Genomic DNA, 6451 nt, shown 5'->3' on the forward strand with positions numbered 1-6451 from the left:
ACTGCTTTTTCGACGAAGCTTATCAAGTACTGTTTCGTGCTGTGGCAAATTATGCCTGAATGGGCTGTTATTCGTGCGATGCTTGGCACTGTTCACTTCAAACTGCACTTGTCACATGCGCTGCTGCATTCGTCTTTCTCGTCAGTCGTTTCTCTCGTGCTGTGTAGGTGAAACGTTGCTGTGCTATTGAGTTAGATTAAAAGCACGTCTGGAAGGTAAATGACACACTAAAGCGATAAACATCACCTGCCGTCGATGCAAAGAGGCATCGTCCGCCACCAGCCCGAAACTGAAACAGCTGCAGTTCGAGTTTTATGATTTCCGCACCATTGCCTTTCCTTTGCAACACGAAAATTTGTTTTTAAGATGACCTAGACTCATCGTCTTTCCACTACGCCGCCTAATTACGCTCGAAAGAAAAGAACAAGATCAGAAAATAGTGTTTAATGCATGTAACCCTTTGCCGCGACATGGTGAGACCTGCGTGCCTGTTTTCTTCAGTTTCTCTGAAATTAAAGGGTTCCACAAACTATGCACACATGTCTCCCGTTGAGCTTGCTTATTCCTTTGATATTACAGTAGACGTTACACGAGAACAACGCGAAAAACTGAGAATGGAAAGGCGAAATACGCGACTTTCTGCATTGAAATACACAGCAGACACCAAACTTCCGGGACATGCAACCGAACTTGCGGTGGCTTCACTTGCGCCCACTTCGGAAAACGGGAATGCGGCATCCAGCCACCTAGTGGAGATCAGTGGCTACTACGGAAGCCTATTTGGCCAACAGTGGCTGGAGTACGTGATCTATAGTAGGATACAACTTAAAAAAAACAGCAGTTGTTAACACTGGGCCACCGTCCGCGGCGTACTGTATTACTCCGCTAGCCAGTCACAAAAGTGAACGAAATCAGCTTTTTAACATTTGACTTTATTAAACAAGCCAGGTATCAAAATTCTAGAGGTTATAATTTTTTCTCATGGTTGGCTTCTTGTTTAGGTGACAAGAGAAGATTTAACAACGCCCTACATTTTTGTCGTGGAGGAATTCTGTGCGCCGGTCCTGAATGTGGGCGGAGCTTCACTGCAGACTTAAGTTGTATCCGACTATAGTAACAGGCTTGGGCCCTGGGATAGACAGCAGTGAGATTGCCGTCTTTGTCGTGTGTAATGCGTGGTTTTTGCTTCCTTTAACCATTTCTCACAATGAGTTCGCCTCAAACCAAGCGGTACCGTCAGTACTTGGAACCTGGGCGACCGCGTCAAGTACCTAGGCAAACTCAGCGGTACCAAGAGCTGCTCAGGGAATCGCAACAAGCTTCACAGGAGGGCGACTCCGACGACTGCGTGCCGGCAAGCACTGGCTCTGACCATCTCTGCTCGGATGACGAAGCGCGTGATACGCCTGAACGCGAGGACTGTGAAGCTGATGGTCCCGACGCTACTGGTAGCACCTCCTCTTCCGATGTGCACGATGAAGGGGCAGACGATGAGGCTACGAACTGCGATGAATCGGCAACGCAGGACGATGACGTGAAAGAGTATTTCACAAGATATTCGAGAGAGACCCTGCCAAATCAGATTATGAACAAAGGTTAAGCCATTTTACTAATTCTGACTTACGTTGTTTACGCAGGTCTTTCGTGGTCTCAAGTGGAGGGTCTCCTTATGTTGGTTAACACCCTCTGTGGAACTGATGTTGTGCCAGATACCAAGTATCTCTTTCGGAAACTGTGGAAAGGCAAATTAAATTCGCTTCAAGTGCACTATTTATGTGAGACTTCCTATGGATATTTCGGCTGCAAGGATAGGAAGGAAGTGTCACGCACCTTCACGTGCGACACTTGCCAAATTACACCAACCGTGCGGTCTCTAATGGCGAAACGCTGCTTTTTTCTGGTTTTTACCTCAAGAATCAACTGCACAGTGTCACTGCAGGCTACTCGATAGCGTTGTATGCACGGCTGGAAGAAGCCACCGCCGTTGTACATGGCGCTTACGCTGATATTACTGACGGCCGCCTGTACCGAAACATTAGACGTGGAGTGAATGCAAAGTGGTGCGACCTCACTGTCACTCTAAACACCAACGGATCACCTGTCTTCAAATCCAGCAAATCGAGTGTATGGCCTATTCAACTCATTATTAATGAATTGCCCTTTAACGTCCGATTTCAGAATGTGGTCGTCGGAGCTCTATGGTTCGCGAAGAGGCATCCACCACAGCACTTGTTCATGAAGACATTTGTGGAAATCTTCAACAACGTCGGATTGATAGCGTGGAGGCATGCTGGAGAAACAGTGCTGTCTAAGGTGTTTTTGACATGTTGCTCTGTGGACTCCCCAGCAAGAGCTGGATTGCTCAACATGAAACAGTTTAATGGGTACTTTGGTTGCTCCTGGTGCTTCGAGGAAGGAACAGTTGTTGAACGTAAGTGAACTTTAAGTTGCGAAAACAGATTGAGATGATCAGGTTGTGAAAAAAATATTCAGAAAGCCCCATGGCAAGCCAGATTTAGCTCCCAGAAGCTGGGTAAATTTTCAACCGTGGCACAGTGACTACTATCTGGTGAGGCACAGAGCAGGCAGCATATATCGCACCTAAAACAGCAGCGCAGTCTCCACACTTCATCATCATTTCCTGAGAACGCAGCTTTGTGTCGCAGCTACGTGCACCATTTCAAACAAACTTGGAAATTATTCATACTTTCTCGACATTGTTTTAAAAACGCACAAGCTGCCTCATGCTTTTGTGTTAAATATATGTCTAGATTGAAGCATTAGCCGTTGTTTTTGAAGTGCATTTTGATGCAGTAAGCTTGTCTTGAGTGTTAAGAATAGGGGGCAGCATAGTTAAGCTATTTTGAAGTGCCTTGGATACAGGAAATTTTATTTTAATCAATAACTTTCTTTTACTAACTTCCTTTTAACTTTTTTTTTGGAATTGTCCGATCGGACAATTCTGATCTGCCCCAACAAAGCATATGGCACTGCAGACTGACAGCAACCAAACTGACCATAAATCTCCCCACCCCCTATATCTCTACACCACTGGTTCATTGCCATAGGTGCTCTTTTTGAATAGTTGAGCTATATATGATCTTGTGCAACACAGAACAAGGCTTACGCTAGCTAGCATATGCGGTCCTTGTTAGGAGTGAACTGCAGGTTTTTCTCATATATTATTTTTTCCATCTACTGTGTTTTCAAAGTGCTGAATGATGGTATTTTTTCATTTTTGTCCCAGGTACCCTGCGGTACATTCCTGAAGAAATGCCAGCAGCTCCACGCACACACAGCAGTCTGTTACAAGATATGCGGGATGCCAACGAGCAAGGCCGGCCAGTTCATGGAGTAAAAGGGCCTTCTTCACTAAATCAGCTCCAAGGATTCAACCTTGTGTGGTGCTTGCCACCAGACTTCATGCACTGCGTACTGGAAGGTGTTACACAGCAGATAACTGAGATGTGGCTAGGTGCTACTGGGAAGGCTTTCCACATTGGCCGGAATTTCCACGAGCTGGAAAGGCGCATTAAGGTATTGAGGCCACCGATATCATTTTGTCGCCTGCCACGGCCAATCTCAGAACGGAAGAACTGGAAAGCCACAGAATGGCAATTCTGGCTTTTGTACTACTCTCTACCATGTGTATCTGGTTTGATCCCTTCAAGATATGTCAGCCATTTTTCTCCACTCTGTCAAGGCGTGTTTCTTCTTCTTCAGACTTCTGTAAGCGATGCTGACCTTCAGGAAGCAGACCAGCTTCTGTCTTGCTTTGTAAACAGAATTTGTTCACTGTATGGAGAGGGCAGTGCCACATTTAATGTGCACCAGCTTTTACATCTCGCAAAAAGTGTGGAAATGTTGGCCCCTTTGTGGGGTACATCCACATTCCCATTTGAAAATGTAAATGGACAGCTTCTGAAACTTGTGACAGCTGCACAGGGTGTGCCACTACAAATTGCAGAACGTTTCATAATGAACTCATGGCTCAAAACTTCCAGTAGGTTTGTTGAGCTCTCGTCGTCTTTGGCTCAAAGACGGAACCAAATCATCAACATGCATGACAGGCAAAGAACTACTGCACAGGTATTAGGAGCCCCTCTGAGACCCGTTCATGTAGAATTAGTTGTTGCAGAAATGTTTTTCAGACAGTATGGAGTGGTGCCAAGCATTACGCACTATGCCCGTGCCGAAACCAATGGTTTTCATATATACAGCACTCAGTATAGTAGGGCATTAAAAACTTATTCATACTGTGTGAAAATGATTGATGGAGCCTACTGCGTAATAACTGACATCTGTGCATTCATTGTGAATGTATAAAAGGTTGCTCTGGTGGGCCAGAAATTGGTAATTTCTGAGCCTGCATTCAGGAACGTCACTTATATACATAACAGCAAGCTGCCACCTCCAGGCCGTAAAATGTTCCTTTACTCTCTTGAAGATGTTGCTTCGCAGTGCATTTTGCTTAACCTGGGAGGAGCATAACATGTCTGTGACGTACCAAATAATTATAAAATGGATTGAAGGTTTGCAGAAGCCTATTGAGATCTGATTGCCTTCTGCAAATAATTTGTTTATGGGGTTTCACTTCTCAAAGTGACTCAGACTATGAGGGACGTCGTATTGAAGGGCTCCGGATAATTTCAACCTCTTGGGTTTTTTAACGTTCACTGACATCGCACAGTCTGTACATGGGCCTCTGGTATATCGCCTCCATCAAATATGACCTCTGCTACCGGGATCGAACCTGTGACTTTAGGGTCAGCAGCCTAGCCCCTTAACCACTGAGCCACTTTGGCCATCACTGTAAATATATAGGTTTCTGTGTCAAATATTTTGAGACAGGGGCTTCAAAACAAAACAAATGAAAAATTCTGTTTACATAGCAAAACAGAAGTCAGTCCGCTTTGTGAAGGTGAGCATATCTAGTTGAATGTCTGAAGGAGAAAAACGCTTTCACAGAGTTGAGTAAAATGGGTGATATATATATATATATATATATATATATATATATATATATATATATATATATATATATATATATATATATATATATATATATATATATATATATATATATCTTGAAAAAATCAAAGCAGCTGCTTTTCTTCCAGTACCAGTGTTCTTTCCGGATAGCATTGAATGTGAAGCTCTTGTATGCATTGATCAGAAATATTACCCATATAGTTTGTTTGCTTTTAAATATTGTAATGTCACCACAGTTGAGGCCTGTCATGGGCAAAACGTGAATTGCTGGCAATTTTTTTTGTGGTCAACCACATTTTTCTATTTGTTATTGCCTACTTAATATGGAAACACGCTGTCCAGATAGTGGACAGTTTTCTTCCACCGGCCTTGAGGAAACGCGCGCGCCCATTTTCATACGACAGTAATTCATGTCCCCCCCCAAAAAAGACATGCTATGCTTGATGAATCGTTTATCTTCAAGACTGTCACGTTTCCATGCCCGCCCCCCAAGTCGCCACGTACTTTATCGCGGTTGTCTTTGTCCATTGCTTCGACAATCAATCCATCAACCAGGCGATTAACGACTCTAATGCGCATGTGTAAAATGTCTGGAACCATAAATGCAGGTTCAATGTTGAATAGGGGAACGACTTTCATTCCGAATTCTTCAACAATGCCGTCCTCCCTCATGTTTTTTAGAGTGCGCAGAAGAGGCGGCTTATTACACTCCTCTGTGTTTGCCCCAGCTCTGCTTCGTTCCTTTAAATTAATACGACAGAAAGGACAAGGGTGCCTAGAAGACGCTGACTGCAATCCTTGAACCATGAGCAAGAATTTTAGATCTGAGCCCAGACAGACTATGACGGGAACTTCCTGTCCTTCCAAGCTGACACTGCCCCTTTTCACAACACTGTTAACTTCGTCTATCAAATCCTTCAAACTTTCTCTAATCTGAAAATAGTTTTCAGAGACTTCGACGACTGCGAGCAGGCGATGTAAGGTATGGCTCTGCAGCCTCCGGCTGCTGTCAATCAGGAGAAAAGATAGAGTTGTCCAGCTTGTTAGTGTGCTGACTACACAGCCATCTCCTTCTATTTTGACCAAAATTGGCTGCGACCTGAGCTGTTCTCCTGTCATACCTCTATTCACAGCGTACTCCGCAACGGCAGTTTCAAGTTCGTGCACAAAAGACACCTGAGCGCCAGCTGCTTCTCCTAGGGTTTTAAACACAGCAGTGCTTTCGTCTAGTTTTTGCCTGTATGAATTGATGACACGGAGCGAGGGTAAATTAGGGACAGCTGAAGACATTTTTTCCCAAAAAACATTGCTTACAAAGTGGTTGTCTAAGAGCGCGGTGATTGCACGGACGCTTTTCTTCTCGGGGGAAGAGAGATCCTGATAGTCAGTTTTACCATTACTGCGGTATTCTTTTTTGATTCCTCGCTCCACGGAGATTCCGTCAATGTCAGAAAAAGTA

Source organism: Amblyomma americanum, chromosome 1 (genome assembly GCF_052857255.1).
Source record: "Amblyomma americanum isolate KBUSLIRL-KWMA chromosome 1, ASM5285725v1, whole genome shotgun sequence".
Taxonomy (NCBI): Eukaryota; Metazoa; Arthropoda; class Arachnida; order Ixodida; family Ixodidae; genus Amblyomma; species Amblyomma americanum.